General features: G+C 45.7%; 1 protein-coding gene across 1 annotated transcript in view; it reads right to left on the reverse strand.

Moving 5' to 3' along the window:
* LOC144592694 (protein tyrosine phosphatase type IVA 3-like) overlaps positions 1-18,585 on the reverse strand; it is a 179,278-nt gene extending 160,693 nt beyond the window's left edge. The window contains exon 1 of the mRNA XM_078397548.1: positions 18,547-18,585. The gene's annotated coding sequence lies outside the window, so the exon portion shown is untranslated. The remainder of the gene's footprint in view (positions 1-18,546) is intronic.
* Between the last annotated feature and the right edge of the window lie 8,782 nt (positions 18,586-27,367).

Genomic DNA, 27,367 nt, shown 5'->3' on the forward strand with positions numbered 1-27,367 from the left:
TAGATCAAATATAGAAAGATATGCAAAAAAGTCACTATGATAAAGGAAACAGGCCATTGGTAGCTATTTGCTAGGAGAGAACGAGAAGCTGGTGCGACTTGCGTGGGGGAGGGATGGAGAAATGGGAATGCAGGCTTTACTTGAAATTAGAGAAATCAATAGTCATACCACTGGATTGTAAACTGCCCAAGTGAAATATGAGCTGCCGTTCCTCCAATTTACATTTAGCCTCACTCTGACAATGGAGAAGGCCTAGGACAGAAAAGTCAGTGTGGGAATGGGAAGGAAAATTAAAGTGTTTGGCAACTGGGAGATCAGGCTGGTCCAGGCGGACTGAGCGAAGGTGATCAGTGAAACGATCGCCCAGTCTATGTTTGGTTTTGCTGATGTATAAGAGTTCGCATCTTGAACAACGGATACACTAGATGAGGTTGGAGGAGGTGCAAGTGAATGACAATCGTCCTGGGCTTTGTAGGGAATTGCTAAGAGTTCCATTTATAATTAATTGGAATATTGTGTGCAGTTCCGGTCACTCAATTGCAGGAAGGATGTGAAGGCTTTGGAAAGGATGGGGAGGAGGTTTACCAGAATGATGTCTGGATTAGTGGGAATTAGCTACAGACTGAGGTTGGACAGACTTGGATCGTTATCTCTGGAAAACACCTGTTCCTGTGCTGTACTGTTCTATGTAATTACTATGTGTGTAAGTCCGATGATGTTCAGGACTTCAAGGCGTGCATGAGCTCAGGTGTTGAACTTCTTGGCGGCAGTTCATGACATTTTTTGGACATGGACACTTCTTGGAATTTTTGGATAGTTTAGTTTACAGTGATACAGTGCGGAAACGGATTCTTCGGCCACCGTCCGCACCGCCCAGTGATCCCCGCACACTAGCACTATCCTACACACACTAGGGATGTAACATTGTAACTTGGCCCTATTGTGGAGGTGAGTGGTAGAATCTGGAATGGAGTTGGGCAATTTGGCAGGAATGTGGGAAGAATAAAACTGGATTAGTATTGGATAAGTATAAATGGAGGCCTGATTGTCAGCATGGACTGGATGGGCAGAAGCCCCTGTTTTAGTGTACAATGCAGTAGTACAGAAACTTGAAAGCATGCACCACTAGATTCAAGAGCAGCCTCGTTCCCTCTGTTATCAAGCTTTTCAACGGTCCTTCCATAAGCTAGGCTGCTGCCTCGGCAAAGCAGTCAACATAATCAAGGATCTCTCACACCTTGGTCATTCCTTCTTCTTCTTCTCGCTCACGTCAGGCAGAAGGTACAGAAGCTTGAAGCACGTATCATCAGACTCATGTACAGCTTCTTCTCCCTATCAGACTTCTGAACGGCCCTTCCTTAAGCCAGGGTACAGTTCCAGTTCTCCAACCTGCCTCATTGTGGACAGTAGACCGTTCGCTGGAACTGTCACACTACCATGCAGAAAAACTATATTCTGCACTCTGGTATCTTTCTGTAGTTCATTGTGTCTAAACCTCTGGCCTATTTTCGGCTATGCAAAATCGCTGCTGTAACAATATAATAATGAAGAATGGAGTTTAACAGTTCAATAGTTCAGTGGGTGCTTTGTTGTTATAGTTGCGAAGTAGTGAAATTTCTTTCTTACGAACAGGCGAGTCGAGTATCACCGAACCACCCCCAATTAGCAGTTGTACAGAAAGAGTCTGCTGAGCCCGCATGCCATGCTTGGCGCCATTTTCCAAGTCCAGTTCCAGTTGCTAAGAGTGGTACCCGATTCAGGCAAGCTCCAGGCTGCTGTGGGGCCTCCAGCGGTCGCCTTCCTTGGTCGACCAGTAACCGATGTCCTCTCCTCACCTGTCCACCTTTGTTCCCCGGGGGAGCCTCCTGCATCAGACCTTGAGGGCACGGAAGACCAGACCCCAGCTCCCTCTCTTTTTGTACCGGCCTCTCTCCTCTCCCGTCGCATCCGTCATCGTCGCCGGCTCTACCCTCTGGTCTTTGGGGGACGAGCAGCAGCAGCTCGGCGGGCTCCTCCTTCTAGGCTGTGGCCCGCTTGGTCCTCCAAGCATGTACCACCTCAGTGGTTACCCCCTGCAGGCTATGCTCCATGCCTGTTCTTATGGTCGGCCGCGCTCTGCACTGGTTCTTACGGTATATAATATAATTTCAGGTATGCAAACATTTGAATGTTTTTACCAGGCAGTGCGTAAGGTAGTGCATTATTGCAAACCTGCTCCATTTCTCATATGTGGTCAGTTATTGTTTCCCGAATCAGATTTGCTTTCCAGATTTGTATTGAACTGTGGGAAACCAAAAGCTCCCTCAGTTGGATTCTAGTCATTCTGCACCTTAGAATATTAATAGTAATGAAAAAGGAGAAAGACGTTGTTTTCAGTGTCAAATCATTGGAAGGGATCTTGAGCACATGAAGCGTAGATGCAGTCAATGGTGAGAAGACTGGTCTGTTTGATAGACTGAGCCATGTCTACAACTTCCTCCAATTTCTGCTGGTCTTGGGCAGAGCTGTTACCAAACCAAGCTGTGATGCACCCTGACAGTATGCTTTCTATGGTACATTTGTAGAAGTTTGTTAGATTCACTGGAGACATTACAAAATTCTTCAGTCTCCTCGGAAAGTAGAGGCGTGGTGTGGCTCCTTGACTGTTGCGTCATTAAGGTTGGTCAAGAACAGATCATTGGTAATATGTTATGAACGCCAAGGAACTTGAAGCTGTCAACCATTACCACTTCAGCACCATTGATACTGATTGGGAAATGTATTCCACCATGCTTTGTAAAGTCAATCATCACCATTGACTCCATCTACAGTACACCACTCTGCCTCGGCAAAGCAGTCAACATAATCAAAGGTTTGTCCCACCCTGGGCATTCTTTTTCCTCCCTGCTCCCATCTGGCATAAGGCATAGAGATTTGAAAGGGCACATCGTCAGACTCAGGAACAGCCCACTCCCCCCTGTTATCAATAACCTTGGCCTTGCTGACATTGATGAAGAGGTTATTGCCCTGACACCATGTCACTAAGTTCTCTGTTTCCTTCCTCTACTCCATATCATCATTGATTCAGTCCACCGTAGTGGTGTAGTCTGCAAACTTGCAGATGGAATAAGAGTCGAATTAGGCTGTACAGTCATGAGTGTTTCGACGATTTGGTAAGGGACCGAGAATGCATTCTTGCAGGACACTGGTGTTGGGAATTATTGTGCAGGAGGTGTTGTCACCCATCCTCACTAATTGAGGTCTATGGGTCAGAAATTCAAGAATCCAATGGCAGAGGGGGTACCTGATTGTTAGGTCCAGGAATTTAGATAATGAATATGGATGGGATTATGATCTTATAGGCAGAGATATAGTTGATACATAGCAGTACAGTATTTGTTGTCTACTTGGAGCATGGAAAAACATAAGAGTCCCTATTATTTCTTTCTTAGACATACTTTGTTTCACATTCTATGGCACAGTGGCACAGCTGGTAGAGCTGCGGTCTCACAGCAACAGAGACCCGAGTTCGATCCTGACCTCGGGTGCTGTTTTTATTTACACATCACTCTGTGACTCCGTGGGCTTCCTCCGGGTGCTCCGCTTTCCTCCCACGTCCCAAAGAGGTGCGGGGTCTGGTCTCTGAAAATTGACCCTAGTATGTAGAGAGTGGATGAGAAAGTGAGATTACAAAGATCTAGTGTGAATGGGTGATCAAAGGTCGGCGTGGATTTGGTGGGCTGAAGGGCCTATTTCCAAGCTATATCTCTAAACTAAACTAAACTAAAATTCAAGTGGCACCAATACGGAGTGAAAAGGGATGGTAAAATATAGATAATCCAGATCGGTGGCACGGTAGCGCAGCGGTAGAGTTGCTGCTTTACAGCGAATGCAGCGCCGGAGACTCAGGTTCGATCCTGACTACGGGTGCTGCACTGTAAGGAGTTTGTACGTTCTCCCCGTGACCTGCGTGGGGTTTCTCCGAGATCTTCGGTTTCCTCCCACACTCCAAAGACGTACAGGTATGTAGGTTAATTGGCTGGGTAAATGTAAAAAAATATATTAAAAAAAATTGTCCCTAGTGGGTGTAGGATAGTGTTAATGTACGGGGATCACTGGGCGGCACGGACTTGGAGGGCCGAAAAAGGCCTGTTTCCGGCTGTATATATATGATATGATGATATGATGATATGATGATATGACTCTGCATCTATTGTCAAGGTCACCAAATTCTGTATTTACTGAACTTAGTAGAGGTAAAATGCCTAGGTTGCACGGTGGCACAGTGGTATAGTTACTCCCTCACAGCGTTTGCAGCACCGGAGGCCCGGGTTCGATCCCGACAACGGATGCTTTCTGTGTGGAGTCTGTATGTTCTGTTCTCCCCGTGACCTGCGTGGGTTTTCTCCGAGATTTTTGGTTTGCACCCACACTCCAAAGACGTACAGGTATGTTGGTTAATTGGCTTGGTATAAGTGTAAATTGTCCCTAGTGAGTGCAGGATAGAGTTAGTGTGTGTGGATCGCTGGTCGGTGCGGACTTGGTGGGCCGAAGGGCCTGTTTCCACGCTGTATCTCTAAAACTAAAACTAAAACTAAAATATAAATATAATTTATAAATAATTCTTTGTAAAACTCTGCCTTGTAGCCATAGCCATGCTGTCCTGAGTCAGGTTTATGGAACTGAATTTTCCCAAGGCAGTTCAATTTACCTCCAACTGGAACCTTTTGAAAATATTGGGATCAGAATATGGTATGTCCTAGTCTAAAAAAGGAGATTCAGAGAGGAAGGAAAACCTTTACTCTTATAGTGTTTTATGTCACATTCAGATGTTACAAAGTACTCACAATGAAGCATTTTTGAGTGCAGTTACTACGATGACATAGGAAGTGGGGACAGATCATTTGCATTGAGCATTTTGGGAGCTTGGTGCCCAAAGTGGTTGCTACATTGCCTGCCTTACAACTGTTTTAAAGTACATAATTAATTACAAAGCACTGAGGACTGTTCTGAAAGGGACATGAAAGGCACTGTATAAAATATTATCTTCCTTTCTGTACAAATGCTGCTCTGACGCACCAAATGGATTTCAGAAAAACATGATTGATTTTTTTTTGTTAAATAAGATAAATGTTTTGGTGAATTGAAATTCCAAAACTGTCAAAAACATGCTCTGATTAGCTGTAATCTTTTCTCTGGGGTGGTCGTGGTGTGTGCCTGTGCTATCTTAATTATACACTCGAAGAGGTTGTGTTAGTAAAATAGCACCAAGAATTGGCCGATTACCACTAGAGTGCACTATTGCACCATTAGAATGTCAGTGTTCATTGATTCATTTATTATTCTTCAAGTCTGTTCCCGCTTCTTGTGCATATAGTTAGAATTTAGTGATAGCTCACTGCAAAATATTTCTCGCAACATAACTGCCAGCGTATTAAGAGATCATTTTGACCATGCAACAAATTGAGTTCCCTAACAGGTCAATCTGGCACCAAAAATACTGACAAACCTGGTTGGCTTAATAGACACAGAATGCTGGAGTAACTCAGCGGGACAGGCAGCATCTCTGGATAGAAGGAATGGGTGACGTTTCTGAAGAAGGATCTCGACCCGAAACGTCACCCATTCCTTCTATCCAGAGATGCTGCCTGTCCCGCTGAGTTACTCCAGCATTTTGTGTGTATCTTCAGTTTAAACCAGCATCTGCAGTGCCTTCCTACAACAACTGGTTGGCTTAATGCCTTTTTCAATCCTTCCTTACCCACTTCCTTCATCTGACGTCAACTACCAACCATGCTAAATTTGTAAATCAGTACTTATTTCTGAATAGAATTTTGAATGATTTTTACATCTTCTCATTCCCCAAACCCATTCAACAAAATACAGAAGGCAATTCATGTGTGCAATGGTGCAGTCGACCAGTACAAAGCAATCTGCTTGATCAGTACCTCAATCTCCCTCCTGAAGATCCGCCACTGTAATAGTGTGGCTACAATATAAGAGAAGAAACAAATAAATGCAGATGCTGGTTTACCAAGGAAAGACACAAAATGCTGGGTCATGTAACATCCCTGGAGAACATGGATAAGCGATGTTTCAGATCATGGCTGAGCACGCAGCCTTGAGGTGCTCCTGTGCTGATGGTTATCGAGGAGGAAATGTTGCCACCAATTCGTTCTGATGGTGGTCTCTTGGTGAGGAATTTGAGGATCCAGTTGCAGAGAGATGCGCAGTGACCCAGTTCTGTGAGATTGGTAACCAGTTTGGAGGGGATGATGGTGTTGAACACCGAGCTGTGGTCTATAGCCTGAAGCTGTAGCCTGACGTATGTGTTTTTAATTGTCCAAGTTGTCCAGTGCAGAGTGGAGAGTGCATCATCTGTTGACCTGACGTGGCTATAGGCAAATTGGAGTGGTCTGGGTTTGGTCAGGGGCGGGATCCTTCTTCAGTCTGGAAAAGGGTCCTCACCCAAATACGTCACCTGTCTATTTTCTCCAAGGCTGCTGCCTGACCCACTGAGTTACTCCAGCATTTTGTGTTCTTCCTTGGCCATAATGTAAGCTAGTTATAAGACATAGCAACACAATAGGCTTTTTTGGCAACTGTTCCCACAGAAGAAGTGAAGAGGGGATGACCAGACATAAAGGATATACTCAGGGAAACGAGTATAGAAGTTGGGACATTATGGTACAGTTGTGCAAGGCAAAGGTGAGGCCGAACTTGGAATATTGTATTGAATTTTGTTCGCCCTTTACTATTGGAAAGATGCCATTAAGTTGGAATGATTGCAGAGAAGATTTACAAAGATTTTGCCAGGACTGGAGGATCTGAGCTACAGAGAAAGGTTGGGCAGGACAGAATTTTATTCCTTGGAGCGCAGGAGGCTAAGGGGTGATCATATAGATGTGTATAATATATCATAAGGGGGGTAGGTAGGGTGAATGATGACCGGTATTCAGCGTATGACGTCACACTGGGACCCGCACGTCTTCCAGAGATCAGCTCGCTCTCGCCCCCCCGACCTTTAACTAATGCGCTCCCCCCCCCCCCCCCCCGGACCTTTAACTAATGTGCTCCCCACCCCCCCCCCCCCCCACCCCCCCCCCCCACCAGACCTTTCACTAATGCGCCCCCCCCCCCCCGACCTTTAACTAATGCGCTGATCCCCCCCCCGTGCACCACCACCTGTCCCGGCATGCCTCGCACCTGATATTCCTCAGATCGCGCAGCGCTGACCGCCGGGAGGTATCGTCGCCTCTCCCGCTCCGAGAAGGGAGGGCACCCGCCCGAGTGAGGGGAGTGCTGTGCTCAGTGCCTTCCTCTCCCCTTTCCTCTACTTTAAGCGGCGTTGCCGGGCCCACAGGAGGGGGATTCGAGTGGGTGGAGGCGAGGGTGGGGGTAGGAGAGGAGTGGGGGTGGGGGGAAGGAGAGAGTGGGGGAGGAGGGGGAGGGGGAGGAGAGAGTGGGGGTGGGGGGAGAGTGGGGATGGGGGGGAGGGGAGAGTGGGAGTGCGGGGAGGAGGGGTGGGGGAAGGGGACAGTGGGTGTGGGAGGCAGGGGAGGGTGAGGGGGTTGGGGGTCGGGGTAAGAGAGTGGGGGTGGGGGGGGTAGGGGGACAGTGCAGGGCAGGCGAGGGGAGAAGGGAGAATGGGGAGGGGGCGGGGAGGGGGCGGGGAGGGGGCGGGGAGGAGAGAGTGGGGGTGGAGGGGTAAGGCGGGGTGGGGAGGAGGAGGACGACAGAGTGGGGGTGGGGAGAAAGGAAGAGTGGGGTGGGGGAGAGTGGAGGTGGGGAGGAGGGAAGATTGGGGGTGGCAGGGAGGGTGGGGGTAGGGGGAGGGAGGGAAGTGGGGGTGAGGGGAGGGGAGGGGGAAATAGGGTGGGGAGGGGGAAGTGGGGGTGGAAGCAGGGCTGGGGGGAGTGGGGATAGGGGAGGGGCAAGTGGAGGTGGGGGCAGGGGAGGGGCAAGTGGGGGTGGGTAGGGGGATGGAATGGGTCAGTGGGAGGAGGAAGGGTGGATAAGGGGGATTATGTGGGAGGGTTGAGGGTGCTACAGTACAGGAGAGGCTTTGGGTCCAGGCCTCACTCAATCATACCCTCTCCCCTTCCCTGTCCCCCCTCTACGAGGAATGGGCCCAACGGGTCCACAGTCTAGTAACAACATAAAAACCAGGAACAGTAAAGGCCCCTTGAGTCCACTCCACTATTTTAATGAGGTCCTGACTAATCTGATCAAGTCCTCAACTTCACTTTCATTCCTGTTCCCCATGCCCCTTGACTCCCGCATGGAACAAAAATCAGTCTATGCCAACCTTACAGTCAGCATTACGCCACCAGTCAATGAAAAGCTCTCTAGGGTAGAGAATTCCAGATTCTCTCAGAGAAGGTATGCTTTCTCATCTCTTATTTAAATGCACAACCCCATTTAAGGTGTAGCTGAACTATTTCCCTAATTCTATATTCTATCACATGGGGAAACATCCACATCTTAGAATCCACCCTGTCGTTTCTCACCAGAATCTTAGATGAATCAATAAGATCACCACAAGCAGAGGCCCAATCCTTTCAACTGTTCATGATGCAGCTTTATAGTACTTTGGTTAGGCTGTGTTTGGAGTTTAGTGTGCAGTTCCGGTTGCACAAATACAGGAAAGAGGTGGAGGATTTGGAAAGGATGCAGAGGAGGATTACCCGAATGATGCCTGGATTAGGCAGTATTAGTTACAGGGCGAGGTTGGACAGATTTGGATTGTCTTCTGTGGAACACCGGAGATTGCAGGTAGACCTGATGGAAGTATATAAAATTATGAGAGCCATAGTTAGGGAAGAGAGATAGAATCTTTTTCCCAGGATGGAAAAATGAAATACTAGAGAGCATGGCTTTAAGGTGACAGGGACAAAGTGTAAAGGAGATGTGCACGGCGAGTTTTTCAACACAGAGGGTGGTGAGTTCCTGAAGCACACTGTGGGAACACATCTTTTTCCTAAGGTGGAAATGTCGAGGGTGGAAGAGCATAGCTTTTAGGTGAGCGGGAGATAGTTTAAAGGAGATGTACTGACAGGAATGCTGCTGGAAGCGGAATGATAGCTCCATTTAAGAGGCTTTTAGATAGGCACAAAGAACTGCAGATCCTGTTTTACAAAAAATGGCACAAAGTGCTGGAGTATAACTTAGCGAGTCATGCAGTATCTCTGAAGAAGGGTCGCTACCCAAAACGTCACTTATCCATGTTCTCCAGAGGTGCTGCCTGACCCGCTGAGTTACACCAGCACTTTGTGCCTTTTTAGATAGGCACATGGATATGCAGGGAATGGAGGGATATGAACCATGTGTAGTCAGAGAAGATTAGTTTAATTTGACATCATGTTCGGTACAGACATTGTGGGCTGATGGGGCCTGTGCAGTCCTGTTTTATGCTCTCTTGACAAGTGGCCGGAGAGGAAAGTTACTGTAGAACCTTGGACAACGCCCTGAGTCACAGAGAGTTTTAGTTTGGAGATACAGCGTGGAAACTGGCCCTTCGGTCCACCGAGTTCATGCTGATCATCTCTCACCCGATCACACTGGTTCTATGTTATCAAACTTCCTCATCCACTCCCTACACACGAGGGGCAATTTACAGAGATCAATTAACCTATAAACCGGCATGTCTTTGGGATGTGGGAGAAATCCGGAGCAACTGGAGGAAGCCCAAGAGATCACAGAGAGAGCAAGCAAATTTCAGATAGACAACATCCGAGGTCAGGATCGAACCCGGGTCTCTGGCACTGTGAGGCATCAGCTCTACAAGCTACGTCATTGTGCTGCCGAACTGTGTATTTCAGTTCAGTTTAGTTTAGTTTACCGAGGTGCACAACATTTTTTTGTATAAATCCAGCACCTTCCCTCAGCCACATGTGAAATTTTAAAATTTTAACACTACCTCTTCCCTATCCCTCATGACTGCCTCAGCATTACTGACACCACAATTGCTAGAGTACTTCAGATAACCCACTGGCATCGAGGTAATTTTCCATACGATTGTCTCGTATTAATATCTCATTTGAAAATATATTTTCGAGCACAGGTGGCATATTCAGCATCTGCTGTCACTTCTACTGCAACCTCTGGAGGTGATAACAGATGCCACAGAGCTAGTGGGAAATCTCTTGCTCCTCGCTGCCCTGTATGAGCTGAAACTGGGCACAGCACTGCCTGCAAAGGCAACCCTCAGGTCTTGTCAAATGTCCTACAAGTTTATAGGTAACCCACTACAAAGCAAGCCATAGGCAACCCAGTACCAACCACATATCGTAATTGCTCTTTACTCCCCTTTATTGCTCAAGGAGTTTGCATCAGCATGAAGTAATTGATTGATTGAAACAGACAGCATGGAAACAGGCCTTACAGCCCACTGAGTTCAGGTCAACCATCGACCACCCGTTCACACTAGTTCTATGCTATCTTACTTTTGCGTCCACACTAGGGGCGATTTATAGAAGTCAATGAACCTATAAACCCGCACATTTTGGCAATGTGGGAGGGAACCGGAGCGCCCGGAGAAAGCCTACACAGTCACAGGGAGAAAGTGCAAAGTCCACACAGACTGCACGCGAGGTCAGGATCGAACCGGGATCACTGACGCTGTGAGGCAGCAGCTCTACCAGTTGGGTTTAGTTTATTGTCACGTGTACCGAGGCACGTGAAAAGCTTTTAGTTGCGTGCTAAGACAGTACTTGATTCCAATCAATCCATTTACAGTGTATAGATACAGGATAAGGGAACAATGTTTAGACCAGCTGCAGTAATGTGAACATCTATTGGAATCGTGTTGCAGGAATCCTTGGTAAGTTTCTGGAGCCCCGCTCGCAGACAATTAAGCTGATTAATCAAGGGAGGGTTGACCCAAATTAAACTGAATTAATACAGTCTAATTTGTGTCAGTTCATATCTTCTCTCACTTACGAAGTTAGCACCGAAAGTAAATATTAAACTGCCTGACATGAAGAAAATTTTAAACAGCTTACAACTGGCATATTGAGGGTCTTTTAAACCTCATCTATTACTTTCTTGTCTGCTACCATCAAGCAGGAGAAGGATGGCATTTGCATGAAATACCACTGCCTTCAGGTTCCCCACCAAATTCTGCACCATTGTAACTTGGAATATCTCACCATTGTTTTCAATGTTGCTGGTCCTGATTAAGGTCTTAGAGTCATACATCATGGCAACGGGCCCTTCAGCCCAACTTGTCCATGCCAGCCAAGATGCCCCATCAAAGCTAGTCCCATTTGCCCGTGTTTGGCCCATATTCCTCTAAACCTTTCCTAACCATGTACTTGTCGAAGTATCTTCTATATGCTGTCATAGAATCTGCTTCAACTACTGCCTCTGACAGCTTGTTCCATATATCCACCACCTTCTGAGTGAAAAAGTTGACCCTCAGTTTCCTATTAAATCTTATCTTAAACCTATCTCCTCTGGTTCTTGATTTCCTTACCCTGAGTAAAAGACTCTGTGCATTCACCCTTTCTATTCCCCTCATCATTTTATACACCTTTATATGATCACCCCTCAGCCTCCTAGCCTGTATAAGGACTCCCTGTAGCTCAGCCCCTCGAATCCTGGAACTCTTCTTGGGAGCCCCTGCACAACAGCACTGTGGGAGTACCTTCACCGAAGGACAGCAATGATTTAAGAAAGTGAAGGAAAAAAATGCTATTTCAGTCAGCAACATTCACAGCATCAAAAAATCAATAAGTTACTAAAAAACCTCTATGAACATGTTTACTTTCAATTTAACCAGGCACGATTGGATTTGGATGAATAGAGTATTCCCTCGATTTACAAACCTGTGATCTGTAAATTTTTTCTGTAATGCCATCGACTCTTTGGGTCTTCCATGTACAAAGCTCTATTTCACAATAATAAATATTGCTTCATTCTCCCTGTGTATAAATATGTTGTAGCATAGATTCATAGAACAAAAGAACATGGGAAAAGGCCCTTCGGCCCAAATCATCCATGCTGGCCAAGTTGCCTAACAGATTCAGTCTCACTTATCTGAGTCCTCCAAACCTTTCCTATTCATGTATCTGTCCAAGTATCTTTTAAAAGTTGTGATTAACCTATCACTTCCTCTACTGGCTCATTCCACCTCATCAGGTACCTTTTAAATAATTTCCCTTTCAACTTAGACCTGCTGTACTGGGAAAAAGACTGCAACTATACACCTCATTTGTCCTCATTATTTTTTTAACCACCATAAAGTCACCTTTTATTCCATCTTCTCCCTGCTCCCATCGAGCAATAGGCACAGAAGCTCAAAAGCGCATACCACAGAGTCAGGAACAGCTTCCTTCCATCTGTTATCAGGCTTCTGAACAGTCCTTCCATAATTGAGGGTAAAGCTTTTCAGTGCACCTCGGTACACGTGACAATAAACTAAACTGAACTGAACTGGTCCTGCCTGATGTATAAGAAAATAACTGCAGATGCTGGTACAAATCGATTTATTCACAAAATGCTGGAGTAACTCAGCAGGTCAGGCAGCATCTCGGGAGAGAAGGAATGGGTGACGTTTCGGGTCGAGACCCTTCTTCAGACTGATGTCGGGGGTGGGACAAAGGAAGGATATAGGTGGAGACAGGAAGATAGAGGGAGATCTGGGAAGGAGGAGGGGAAGGGAGGGACAGAGGAGCTATCTGAAGTTGGAGAAGTCGACGTTCATACCACCGGGCCGCAAACTGCCCAGGCGAAATATGAGGTGCTGCTCCTCCAATTTCCGGCGGGCCTCACTATGGCACTGGAGGAGGCCCATGACAGAGAGGTCAGACTGGGAATGGGAGGGGGAGTTGAAGTGCTGGGCCACCGGGAGATCAGTGGCGTTAATGCGGACCGAGCGCAGGTGTTCAGCGAAGCGATCGCCGAGCCTGCGCTTGGTTTCGCCGATATAGATGAGTTGACATCTAGAGCAGCGGATGCAATAGATGAGGTTGGAGGAGGTGCCATAGTGAGGCCCGCCGGAAATTGGAGGAGCAGCACCTCATATTTCGCCTGGGCGGTTTGCGGCCCGGTGGTATGAACGTCGACTTCTCCAACTTCAGATAGCTCCTCTGTCCCTCCCTTCCCCTCCTCCTTCCCAGATCTCCCTCTATCTTCCTGTCTCCACCTATATCCTTCCTTTGTCCCACCCCCGACATCAGTCTGAAGAAGGGTCTCGACCCGAAACGTCACCCATTCCTTCTCTCCCGAGATGCTGCCTGACCTGCTGAGTTACTCCAGCATTTTGTGAATAAATGGTCCTGCCTGATTCACCTCTACCCCATTGTGAACATTATACTTTGTCTATGGAACTGTTGGCCCCATTGCAGAAGCACCACGTCGCTGGGCTGGAAACTGGAAGTGTCCTGAGCTAATTCTGCTACCACCATCGTCTACTGTACAAGTGATGGCTCCCACCGATTGTCGCTGGAAGCTTGCGCCCTTTTCAGGACAGACGATGACACTGATGTAACATTTGAAACATAGATGATGGACACGAAAGAAGAAAAAGATGGAACTGTTGCGCTACAATGCTGAAAACTATATTCTGCACTCTTTATCTTCCCCACTTTGCTCTACCTATTGTACTTGAATTTGACTTGCTTGTATCTATGTATAGTATTATCTGATCTGATTGAATAGCATGTAAAACAAAGCTTTACACTATACCTCGGTACACATCACAATGATAAACCTAAACCCAAACCAGGGTAAAAAATCCCCCAAAATACACTGTGTTGGAGTAACTCATTGGACCAGGTGTCATTCTCTGGAGAACATGGATGGTTTAGTTTAGTTTAGAGTTTTTTAGTTTAGAGATACAGCGCGGAAATAGGGCCTTTAGCTCACCAAATCTGCATCGATCTGATATCCGAGTACACTAACGCTATCCTACACACACTAAGGCCAATTTACAATTATATCAAGCCAATTAGCCTACAAACCTGTACGTCTTTGGAGTGTGATGTTTCAGATCGGGACTTTTCTTCAAACTGAACATGGAACTGAACCGGTGGAAAATAAAGTAAAATTGAGGTACATTGCAAGTCTGGCTAAGTGAGGCCCGGAGTTGCGGGAGAGTCAGAGCAAGGGCCTGCTGGTGCCGGCACTGGGAGGAGAGTGTACAACGCGGACATGGATGGAGAACTGTTGCGGCGGATGGAATGTAGGTAACTGAAATCCTGGTTGGGACCAAATTGGGAGGTCTAGAAATGGATCTGAAAGCCAAGTGGCACAAGATAACGGTGCAGGCAAATTCTGAGGAAACACACATGGTTGTGGTCGTGAGTCTGGGCCAGTACATGGTCGTAGAGGAGAGAGCAGCAGGAATGACAGAGGGGGAGAAGTGAGAGAGGGTCTCACAGAAATCCTGCTTCAGAGAAGAGAACTTCTTCAAAGTAGGCATATCATGAGGAGACTTTGCAGTGGTGCAGTAATATGTAGAAACAAGAAACTGCAGATGTTGGTTTACAAAAACAAACACAAAGTGCTGAAGTAACTCAGCGGGTCAGGTGGCAATCTCTGGAAAACATGGATAAGTGTCGTTTCAAGTTGGGGCTCTTCTTCAGACTGAAGAAAGTCCAATGCTATCCAGCTAAGTGGATTTTGCCAAGTCATAGAGCAATAGAGCCATACAGTGTGGAAACAGGCCCTTCAGCCCAAGTTGCCCACACCGACCAACATCTACACTAGTCCCACCTGTTTGTATTGGGACTACTCCCTCTAAATCTACCTCTCTAAATGTTTCTTAAACATTGCAATTGTACCTGCTTTAACTACCTCCTTCGGCAGCTCATTCCATACACCCACCACCCTTTTTGTAAAAAAAGTATTTATAGAATTTTGCAGAAACATATCGCATTGGTAAACTGTAATCCTTTTGGTTGCTAACATTCTAACACAAAGTAAGGCCATCTGCCTCATTTCATTATAATGATTGGAATTTAAGATCTGAGGGCAGGGTTTCCCAGTGCTGGGGAATTGTTGGCAGCCTGAGAGAGTGGGAACTGCCAGATCCAATCTCTTCTGTGAGCCAGGAAGAGCAGAAGCAGAAGAGCAGTGACTCAATTAAACCTGCAGCAATTTGTTTCACTCTCTGCAATCTTTAATAGCTCCACTCCGACCATTCATCCAATGATCTTATGATGCCACTAACCTACCTCCTCTCCACTTGAATCCCTAGATTTGACTGTTTGGACCACCCATCAACACCCTCCCACCCACACCCTAAACCTCCACATTTGCAATTTTGTCTCCCCTGATGAAGCATACAGATGTATGAATTAGGAACAGAATTAGGCAACTCGAGCCTTAATGGCTGATCCAATTGCAATCTCATCGCTGCATTCTTGTCCACCACTGGTAACCTATTACTCTCTTTATTTACTACCGCCTTTAAAATATTCAAACTCTGCTTCCACCTAACAGTGCCCGGTGCGGCTCGGCCGCGGGGCCTTCCATCGCCCGGCGCGGCTCGGCCGCTGGACTTAACATCGCCGGCGCGGCTCGGCCGCGGGACCTAACAGTGCCCGGTGCGGCTCGGCCGCGGGGCCTTCCATCCCCTTGCAGGGGCTGTGCGTGTCGGTAGGGGTCTCGGTAGGGGTCGAGCTGCCTGTCCGTGGGCGTGGGGGGGAAGAGAGTGGAAGTTTTGTTGCCTTCCATCACAGTGAGGGGGTGTTTGGAGTCACTGTGATGGATGTTTGTGTTGGGGTCGTGTATCCTGTGTTCTTTTCTTTTTTGTTGTGTTCTGTGACTGCTGTAATTTCGTTCGGTACCTCGGTACCGAATGACTATAAAGTTCTGTACACTGCCCTTCGAGGAAGTGAATTCCTAAGCCTAATGACACACTAGTTACTAGTGTGTCACTGAGGGTTGCTACTCCATAGCATCCATCAAATGAAACATTAAACTGAGGCTCCCTCTTAGGTATACATGAATGATCCCAGGAGACTGGGAACCTCCAAAGGCTGTTTAAAAAAACCCTCTCCATTTTTTCCTTCCGGATAATTGTTTTGAACGTAACCGACACTCCACCATAGCACAAGAGTACAGGAGTTTAACATTCAGACCCTCGAGCATGTTCTGCCATTTATCACCATGAATCATCTGTACCTCAATGCGAGGTTGATGAATGAATTAAAGATCAGTGATTGCAGCCCTGAAAGATTCAACTAACTCGGCAATGTCAGTATTCAATACAACCAGTCAATGCTCATGACCAAAGAGTTTTCTCATGAAAAGCTGATGATTTTTTGTTTGTTTCTTCTCCTGGTGGAGGAATACAGAGAAATGTGACAATATTTCAAAACCATATGATTAATAATATGTTGATATGTGCATGAAGGGATACTGCTCGTGGAGATAAGAATCTCATTTCTCACATTGCCATTTATGAAAGGAAGGTCTCAGCTGGTACCTTGGTGACCTGTCATGGTCGAGTACTCATAATGACATTCACATTCCCCACAAGAACTAACTGACTCACCGAGGATGTCAACAGCATCTGCCCACATTGAAAGTTCAGGAAAGGCAAGCAATTATAACCAATCAGTATTTAAATGTCGATATTAAACAGAGGGTGAACACTTGACCCTGGGCGATTCTAGGCTTGAAATCTTCATGACCTTGAAAGTGTGCCAAGAACTACCAGCTGGATTGGTGCATTAGTGTGGTACTGCATCATGGTATGTGCATATAAGGGCATTATTATTCACTAACAAATGCTATGCTTTATTTACCTGATAGAGTTCCCTATGCAGGTATGAGCCTCGCATTAAAAAAAAAAGTGCCAACTTTCAATTCCCTGCTCAGGAAAACCTCGCCCTCAACATGCTAGGTTATTTCTGTAGATGAACTGAAGTGAGCCACAAACTCTACGCGCATTTATAAATTGTTAGCGACACAATATTATAAGCCTCGCCTCGCCACCAGCTTCTCAAAGACAATCATTGACGGGCATTAAATGCTGGCCTTGCCTGGGATGTTCACATCCATAAATGAAGTAAACCAAGAAAAGAAGACGCGGCCTGGAGCAAACTTGCATTGATGTTGTATTTATATTCATTCATTATTTATGAGGATAACAACCCAACTAATCGTTTCATGCAACCATCTGTAACTGTGAGCTGCATCATCCTACCACAACCAGAGAGCAGTGCTGAACTACTATCTACCTCTTTAGTGACCTTCGGTCTACCCTTTATCGGACTTTGCTGGCTTTACCTTGCACTAACTGTTATTCCCTTATATGTATCTATACACTGTAAATGGATCGATTGTAATCATGTATTGTCTTTCCGCTGACTGGTTAGGACTTAACAAAAAAGCTTTTCACTGTACCTCGGCACACGTGACAACAAATTAAAGTGATCATGAGAATGGGCAACATAGATGCTCAGGGATTGTAATCTTACAGGTTTCTTTTCATTTACCCTGCTGGAGGTTTCTGTTTCATATAAGGATTGTTTCTGCGGATTTTCCTCATATTTTTCATATTTTTTCACTACAGGAACGAGGCCTATGCCAGATCTCGGAGTATTCCTATTGTCCATCCCTCCACTTATTTCACTGTAACATTTGATACAAACTCCCCCGATCACTGCAGCAGGGGCAATTTACAATTGCCAATTAACCTATCACCACATTTTGGAATGTGGGAGAGAGGAGTCAAGAATGTTTAATTATCATATGTCCTGACCACTGAACAATGAAATTCTTCCTTGTTACACCCTTTAACTTACAGAGTGATCGCTGGTTGCCTGGACTTGGTGGGCCTGCTTTCCGAAGCCTGTTTCCGCGCTGTATCACGAAAGTCTAAAGTACAGGCCTGTAAACACAGTAACAGCACAATAGCAGAGCAGACTCAATGGGCCGAATGTCCTAATTCTGCTCCTATGTCGTATGGTGTTTAATTGTCCTATGTACCGGCAATGGAACAATGAAATTTGTACTTGCTACAGGCCTGTAAAACACAATAACACATAGGTAGATATACGATAAATAGAAAAAATAGTCAAAAAACAATTAACCTACCAGAACATCTTTGGAACATGGGAGTCAAGAGTGTTTAGTTATCTTATAGACCGGTAGTCGAACAATACTTGCTGCAGCTTAACAGGCTGGTAATCACAATAACACACAGAGAGATATATACTAATCAATGACAAAATAAATTAATAACCAGCGTACTGTTCAGTGGGGACTGGAGCACCCAGGAGAAATCCACACAGTCATCGGGAGAACAAGTAAATTCTACACAGAAAATACTTGAGGTCAGGATTAAACCTGAATCCTTGGAACTGTAGTGCTGTGCCACTAAGTGCTGTGATATTGTGTCATGCCTTTGACCTAAACCTTAACTAAGGAGGAAGGCAATGAAGATACACTCAAATCCAAGTAATTTGACCTACCTCGGCAATGTTTTGGGGGAATGGCATCGTCAAGGCAATGCAGGTTTAAAATTATAATTCACCAATCTAATAAAAGCCATCTTGGCTTTATTAGAACATAATAATAATTCTAAAATAGTAAGATTAAATGAGAACTTACCAGTTCGAAGTTTGATCTGTATTTTATGAGGAGTTACGATGAGGGATTACGTGAAGACCCCGTCCAGCACGCATGCGCGACATTCTTCAAAGCAGCGGTGTGGATTCACAGAAAAAACACAACGATTGAAATAAATGTAGTAAAGAAAAAATAAGAACTTAATTACCAGTTGATCTGTATAAAAGAGGGTGGGAGCGGAGGGCACGTAATCCCTCATCGTAACTCCTCATAAAATACAGATCAAACTTCGAACTGGTAAGTTCTCATTTAATCTTACTATTTTATTTCGGAGTCACGTGAGTGACTACGTGAAGACTTCAAAGCTCTGTGATTCCGAACCGTGTACCAGCTCATGCTTCACTCACTGTCTGAAGACCTTAGAGGGAGGAAGTATGTTATCGCAATAAAGAGCCTGTTTGTGAACAAAAAAGGTTTATTAATGACAACAAAAACAGAGAGCTCCCCAGGGCTCAAATTAAATATTATCTGCAGACTGTAAAATTCTGTCTGCAAATGTAGCAGGTTGCGCCAGCGGTTTATTATAAAACCTTTGGAAAGTTCTTTCCGAGGACCATCCTGCTCTGGCCAGAATATGGTCCATAGGCACGTCCATTCGACTAGCCGCCGACGTAGATGCAGCCCTGGTGGAGTGAGATTTGTAAACATTGGTATTGACTCCCGCGGACTTAAGCACCTGCTTGAGCCACCTTGAAATGGTTTGGCTCGTCACCTGACCATGAGGCTTCTTGTGGCTTATCCATAAGGCTTTTTCTCTCCCTCTTAAGTTGTATGTTGTGTCTATGTAATTGGCGAGATGGGTCTTGGCACACAGCCGTGGGTCAGATGAATATGCCCAGAACTCCATGACTGGAGGCGTGGTACCTGGTCTAGTTTGTTTGACCAGTCCCTGAATATGGAATGTGAAACAGTCCAATGACTCTGTCATGCTGTCCAGCCTCAGAAGGTGGAGGGATTGTACCCTTTGAGCTGACACTAGTGCCATGAGCATGACTGATTTCAGTGTAAGTTGTTCCAGCGTGAGTGCCCTGGGCGGTGGCCATCCCCTAAGGTACGTCAGCACAATGCTGACATCCCAGATCTGAGTGTACCTTGGTCTGGGGGAGTTAGTGTTAAAAATGCCCCTCATGATTTTGATTACTAGTGGATGGGACCCCAAAGCCAGTTGTCCTGCTGCTGGAACCAAATAAGCTGACAACGCACTCCTGGCTGTATTTATGGCGCTGTAGCTGAGTCCTTCCCGATGTAATCCAACCAGGAACTCCACAACACTGGTGGGTGTTGCTGTAGTGTAGGTAGTTCCTGTTTTGGAGCAATACCGTTCCCATTTTCTTATGTTGGTCAGGTATTGTCTCCTGGTGGACTCCCGGTGGGATGCGGTCATCATGTTGATGGCGTCCTCAGACAGTCCCAGGCCCAGTAGAGGTCTTTTTAGAATCTGCAAGCCAGGAGATTGACTCTGTCATGGCACGGGTGACTAATGCCTGACACTGGGTGGATTAATAATTCCGGACTGCTGGGGAATTCCAACGGTGTTTCGACAGCCATGTCGAGGGCCACTGGGAACCATGGCTGTGTAGGCCAGTCGGGTGTTATCAAGATTCCTGAAGCGGAATCCAATTGAATCTTGCGTAATACCCGACTGATGAGGCAGAAGGGAGGAAAAGCATAAAAGAACATTTTCCCCCAATACAGCGTGAATGCATCAACTGCTGCTGCCTCAGGGTCTGGTTCCCAAGCGACATACGTTGGTACCTGGTGATTCAGCCTGGATGCAAATAGATCGATATCTGGTGTGCCATATTGCTTTGTAATTTCGGCAAATACTTTGGGATTTAACATCCATTCGATGTTATCGTTAAATTTGCGTGACCTGGTGTCTGCCACTGTATTTTGCTTACCTGGTAGGTAAGTTGCTGATAACCAAGTATGTCTTTCGACACACCATTGCCAGATTAGGTTGACCAATTTGTCACACGATATCGACTTTATACCACCCATGTGGTTGATATAAGCCACCACCGTGGTATTATCTAATTGCAACCGGACATGTGCATGATGCGTATTAGATGAATATGCTTTTAAACCATAAAACGCACCCAACATTTCTAAATAGTTGATACCCCGAGTCTGTAGGCAAGATGATTCAGAATTAGTCCATCTGCCCCCTGTGCTGGATTGCATGTTAGTTGCTCCCCAGCCCAAAGCACTGGCATCCGTTTGAATGGTTAATACTGGGTTGGTGATTATTATGGGACTGGAACTGAGCCTAATGTTCCTTGTCCACCATTGTAACTCTGGAATGGATTCAGCAGTTAAATACATAGCTCGGTCAAAGTGACCTGAGTTTTGCTTTAGTGCGTGCACTTTTGCTCTTTGTAAATTTTGGTAGTGCAAAGGCCCAAATTGTACAGCTGGAAAAGCTGCTACCATTTTACCAATAACTCTAGCTACCTGCCGTATGGTTGGCTGACGTTTATGCATTAGTTCGTGGCATGATAGTGCCAATTGTGATGCTTTCCCCTTTGGCAGAGTTACAACCATGCGAACAGTATCAATCGTAAATCCAAGATAGTCCATGGTAGTGGACGGTGTAAAATTGGATTTATCTGGATGTATGACAAACCCCAAAGTTTCAAACAAACGTTTGGTGGCTGCTACTGCCAAAATAGCTGTCTCCAAGGTTTTCCCTACTATTAAAATGTCGTCTAAGTACGCCATGACTATATGCTTTTGTTTTCTCAATAATGCCAAGGCGGGTTTTAAGATTTTAGTGAACAACCTTGGAGCGGAGGTTAGTCCATTTGGTAAGGCTTTGAATTGCCATAGCTGTTTCATCCAGATAAATTTTAAGTATTTACGGTGCTCCTTGTGTATGGGTACTGAGTAGTAGGCATCTTTTAAATCAATGCCTGCTAGAAAGTACCCTGTAGAAATCAAAAGTCTGGCGGTTTCAAAAGTTTCCATCTTAAAATGTGTATACTTAACTGACTCGTTTAACGTAGTTAAGTCAATGATGATGCGACATCCACCATCTTTTTTAGTTTTAGTGAAAATATTAGACACAAATTCCAAAGGTTCATGTTTTGTTCTTTCAATGACACCTTTTGCTAGTAGCCTCACAAGTTCAGCTTGACCCTCTTGTTTCTCTTTGACTGAGAGGGTGAATACCCTTTGGGGTATATGCTGAACTGGCGGAATGTTTTCATGAACAAAGTCAATTTTATAGCCATGAATGCAGCTTAGTATGTACTTGTCATTAGTGATGGTTTCCCATGCATCCAAAAACAAGTGCAATCTCCCCCCTGATAGTATAGAGTCCCTACTGCTCATATGCCGAGAGGTACCAGACCCACCTACCTCCATGGTTACTGGTGTTAATTTTTCTTCTGCCTCTTCGCTGGACGATGAGGTGTCTGCTGGGCTGTAGAGGGCTGCTGTTGACGTTGATGTTGTTGGGGGTGGCACATTTTCCATGGGGTCCGCTCTGGGCCCTGGCCTAAAAAAGGCTTACGGGGAATGGTTGCGGACCCCGAGCTTTCACCAGTCCCATATGGTGGTCTATGACTGGTGGACGCCGTGAGGTACTGCCGCCTGGGTTTGTTAGGTCTGCTCGGTCCCAAACCTGCCCTCACGAGACCAAAGGTCTTGGATTCTTCCTCTAGGTCTTTCACCTTTTTTGGAAGGTCCTTTCCAAAAAGCAGAATTGGAGGTTCTGAACCCGGTGTTTTGCAAAGTCCTGCAAACTTAGGGTTGAGGGCAGGCTTGATGATTTCCTTCCGTAAAATATTTATCTGGTATTGAGTGGTGCACAGCAGAGCTAATGTATCTTGCTGATTTGTGGAGATGTCCACACCATCAATGGACCGAGCATATGATGTCATCCCTGCAGTCAGGAGTTTAAGGATTTTCTGGAGCTTCAACTCCAGGTTCCTGATGTTCTGCCCCAAATGTCCCCAAATTTGGCTGTTTACAGCTGGTACATTCAATGATGTACAATTTTCTGGGGCTGTATATAGCTCAAGAGCCTCATTGACCACCCGTTCTTGTAGGGGTTTTGAGGACAGGTGGTCAATGCTGGCTGCAAGTTTCGGCTCTAAAGGCCGACCCCCTCGTGGAATGACCACGTAGCGGTTGACCACACCCAGCAGCTCTTCCTGATCCTGTACACTCTGCGTACTCCGGACATCTTCAGCCAACAACCCCTCTTGTTGACCAGCCCAGACCTGGTCGCCAATGCTGCCTTCAAAAGAAGGTGAGGCAATGGCCAGTGCCGTAAAGGGCACTGCGGGAGTACCTGGGCTCCCTTGGCGAGTCTGCTGCTGCTCTCTCAGCAGATCTCGCTGGAGCATTTGCTCCATAAGCCGTTCCATTCGGCTTAGGCGGCTGCCAGTGCCGCTCTCGAGCGGTGTGGCATCTTCATCCGAATCGTCGGATACTACCGCCCGGTTCTGGCTGCAGGTACCTCCAGCTCGCTGCTCAGGCTGCACTAGCGGTGCTGGGCTCGGCTCGGTAGTTGCTGCCGCCTCTTGCCCCCCCTCCAAAGAACGTTCCTCAACGGAAGACGAACGGGGGCGAGCTGCAAATTTCTTTCCTCTGGTCTTGCTCATCTTGGGACCTAAAGCAGACCACAGAGAAAATACTCACGGCCACGGTAGAACTTACCTGTCGCCCCGAGTTTTTAACTTGTAGCGGGAGCACCTTGAACTCCCGTTCGTCGCGGGTGCACTGCATGAACGCTAATGTCGCGCATGCGTGCTGGACGGGGTCTTCACGTAGTCACTCACGTGACTCCGAAATAAAATTACATGTGGGTTTGTAGGATAACTGACATCTATAAATTGCCCCCAATGTGTAGGGAGTGGATGCAAAATTGGGATGACATTGGGGTAAAATTGGAAAGTAAGCATGCAGGTACAGCAGGCAGTGAAGAATGCAAATGGCTTTAATGGCCTTCATAGGAGAGGATTTGAATAGACTCATCTCAATTTTATATGGTTGACTTCTTTTTTTAAAATAGTGACCTCCCCTTTTCTGGATTCTCCCACATGAGAGGCCATCTGTTCCACATCCATTCTCTCAATCAGACTCTCCCAGCAGGTGCTTGGATCCTGTTTGTTTAAGCTTCACATCAAATAGCTGAACGTGTGATATAAGCTAACACCAGTGTGTCACTGAGGGTTGCTACACCATCAGCATCCGTCAAATGAAACATTAAACTGAGGCTCCCTCTTAGGTGTACATGAATGATCCCAGGAGACTGGGAACCTCCAAAGGCTGTTTTTAAACAAAACCCTCTCCATTCTTTACTTCCAGATAATTGTTTTGAACGTAACCGACACTCCACCATAGCACAAGAGTACAGGAGTTTAACATTCAGCCCCTCGAGCATGTTCTGCAATTTATCACCGTGAATCATCTGTACCTCAATGCGAGGTTGATGAATGAATTAAAGATCGGTGGATTGCAGCCCTGAAAGATTCAACTAACTGGGCAATGTCAGTATTCAATACAACCAGTCAATACCCATGACTAAAGAGTTTTGTCATGAAAAGCTCTGATGATTTTTTGTTTGTTTCTTCACCTGGTGGAGGAAGACAGAGAATGTGAGAATGTTGTAAAACCATATGATTAATAATATGTTGATATGTGCATGAAGGGATACTGCCCGTGGAGATAAGAATCTCATTTCTCACATTGCCATTTATGAAAGGAAGGTCTCAGCTGGTACCTTGGTGACCTGTCATGGTCGAGTACTCATATTGTCATTCATATTCCCCACAAGAACTAACTGACTCACCGAGGATGTCAACAGCATCTGCCCACATTGAAAGTTCAGGAAAGGCAAGCAATTAGACAATAGACAATAGACAATAGGTGCAGGAGTAGGCCATTCGGCCTTTCGAGCCAGCACCACTATTCAATGTGATCATGGCTGATCATTCTCAATCAGTACTCCGTTCCTGCCTTCTCCCCATACCCCCTGACTCCGCTATCCTTAAGTGTAAGAAAATAACTGCAGATGCTGGTACAAATCAAAGGTATTTATTCACAAAATGCTGGAGTAACTCAGCAGGTCAGGCAGCATCTCAGGAGAGAAGGAATGGGTGACGTTTCGGGTCGAGACCCTTCTTCAGACTGAAGAAGCGTCACCCATTCCTTCTCTCCTGAGATGCTGCCTGACCTGCTGAGTTACTCCAGCATTTTGTGAATAAATACCTCCGCTATCCTTAAGAGCTCTATCAAGCTCTCTCTTGAATGCATTCAGAGAATTGGCCTCCACTGCCTTCTGAGGCAGAGAATTGCACAGATTTACAACTCTCTGACTGAAAAAGATTTTCCTCATCTCCGTTCTAAATGACCTACCCCTTACTCTTAAACTGTGGCCCCTGGTTCTGGACTCCCCCAACATTGGGAACATGTTTCCTGCCTCTAACGTGTCCAACCCCTTAATAATCTTATATGTTTCGATAAGATTCCCTCTCATCCTTCTACATTCCGGTGTATACAAGTCCCGCCATTCCGGGAATTACCCTAGTGAACCTACGCTGCATGCCCTCAATAGCAAGAATATCCATCCTCAAATTTGGAGACCAAAACTGCACACAGTATTCCAGGTGCGGTCTCCAAGCGATTATAACCAATGAGTGCTGATATTACACAGAGGGTGAACACTTGACCCTGGGCGATTCTAGGCTTGAAATATTCATGACCTTGAAAGTGTGCCAAGAACTACCAGCTGGATTGGTGCATTAGTGTGGTACTGCATCATGGTATGTGCAGATAAGGGCATTATTATTCACTAACAGATGCTGTGTTTTATTTACCTGATAGAGTTCCGTATGCAGGTATGAGCATTAAATAAATGAGAAGTGCCAACTTTCAATTCCCTGCTCAGGAGAACCTCGCCCTCAACATGCCAGGTTATTTCTTTAGATGAACTGAAGGGAGCCACAAACTCTACATGCATTTATAAATTATTAGTGACACAATATTACAAGCCTCGCCTCGCCACCAGCTTCTCAAAGACAATCATTGATGGGCATTAAATACTGGCCTTGCCTGGGATGTTCACATCCATAAATAAAGTATTTGGAATGTTATAGTCATGGAGTGACACAGTGTGGAAACATTCTCCTCAGCCCAACTTGCCCACACTGGCAAACATGTCCCAGTTACACTAGCCCTACCTGCCTGCGCTTGGTCGATATCCGTCCAATCCTGTCCTATCCATGTACCTGTCTAACTGTTTCCTAAATGTTGGGGCAGTCCCAGCCACAACTACCTCCTCTGGCAGCTTGTTCCATACACCCTTAGATTAAATATTTTCCCCTTCACTTTGAACCTATGTCCTGGTCCTCGATTCCCCTACTCTGGGCTAGAGCCATTGTGCATCTACCCGATCTATTTCTCTCATGAGTCCTGGCAACATCCTCGTAAATCTTCTCTGAACCCTTTCAAGCTTGACAATATATTTCCTATAAAATGGTGCCCAGAACTGAACACAATATTCTAAATACGGTCTCACCAATGTCTTATACAACTGCAACATGACCTCCCAACTTCTATACTTAATACTCTGACTGTTGAAGGCCAATGTGCCAAAAGCCTTTTTGACCACCTTATCGACTTTCAAGGCACCATGCACTTGCACTCCTAGATTCCTCTGGTCTACAACACTCCCCAGTAACCTACCATTCGCTGTGTAGGTCCTGCCTTTGTTAGATGTCCCTAAATGCAACACCTTACACTTCTCTATTAAATTGCATCAACCATTTCTCAGCCCACCTGGCTGATCGATCCAGATCCTGCTGCAGTCTTTCACAACTATCTTCACTATCTGCAAAATCACCCACTTTTGTATCATCAGAAAACTTGCTAATCTTGCCATGTATGTTCTCATCCACATCACAGTGCTATACATATTTGCAAACGAAGCATTACAAGCATTTGAATGGAGATGGTGCTAAATGTAAATGAGCATGAATTGACTCTCATCATAAAATGAAATAGCCACTTTATTGTTCATGCTGCTGATTTTGATTTATATTAGTTGTTCATTGGGAGAACAAGTGAACTCCCTGCAGGATCAAACCCCCCACGGCCCTGGAGCTGTTGTGGCTGCAACACTAACTACTGTTGGTACAGTACTAAGCTAGGGAAAAATAGAGAGAAGAATAGAGTTAATGTTTCAGATCAATGACTCCTAAAATCCACCAGCTGATTTAGTCAGTGCATGAAAATAAAAGATTAAAGAGCAGCTGTAACGTGTTCAAAAAAAAGCTTAGGCAGCATTTAAAACATGTCTTATACTATTAGTATGGAGGAGATTGTCTTTAAAAAAAAGGTCCATGTCGTGATTTTTCATAATACAAAGCCCTGTCATCTGCACAAGTTGAAAAAAAATAAACTTTGTGTTTATTTATTTACAACCTTTCACATGAATTCAGTGAGAGCATATTTTATAGGGTTTGTCAAATTTCCGGGGAGTAATTCGTGAATTCGGTAAGGGAAAAATTTCCGTTATTTGTCTGGGACTGGGACTATGGATAGGATAGGTTTGGAGGGATATGGACCAAACGCAGGCAGGTGGTACTAGTGTAGCTGGGACATGTTGGCCGGTGTGGGCAAGTTGGGCTCAAAGGGCCTGTTTCCATACTGTATCACTCTGTGACTCTATGACTATCTCACAACCAGATTGAAAGCAAGTCTTCATTGGTCTTGAGCGACTGCCTCAGATTGAAGAAGAATCCTGACCCAAAACAACATCTGTCATCATCAACAGATGTTGCCTGACCGCTGA

Source organism: Rhinoraja longicauda, chromosome 4 (genome assembly GCF_053455715.1).
Source record: "Rhinoraja longicauda isolate Sanriku21f chromosome 4, sRhiLon1.1, whole genome shotgun sequence".
Classification (NCBI taxonomy): Eukaryota; Metazoa; Chordata; class Chondrichthyes; order Rajiformes; family Arhynchobatidae; genus Rhinoraja; species Rhinoraja longicauda.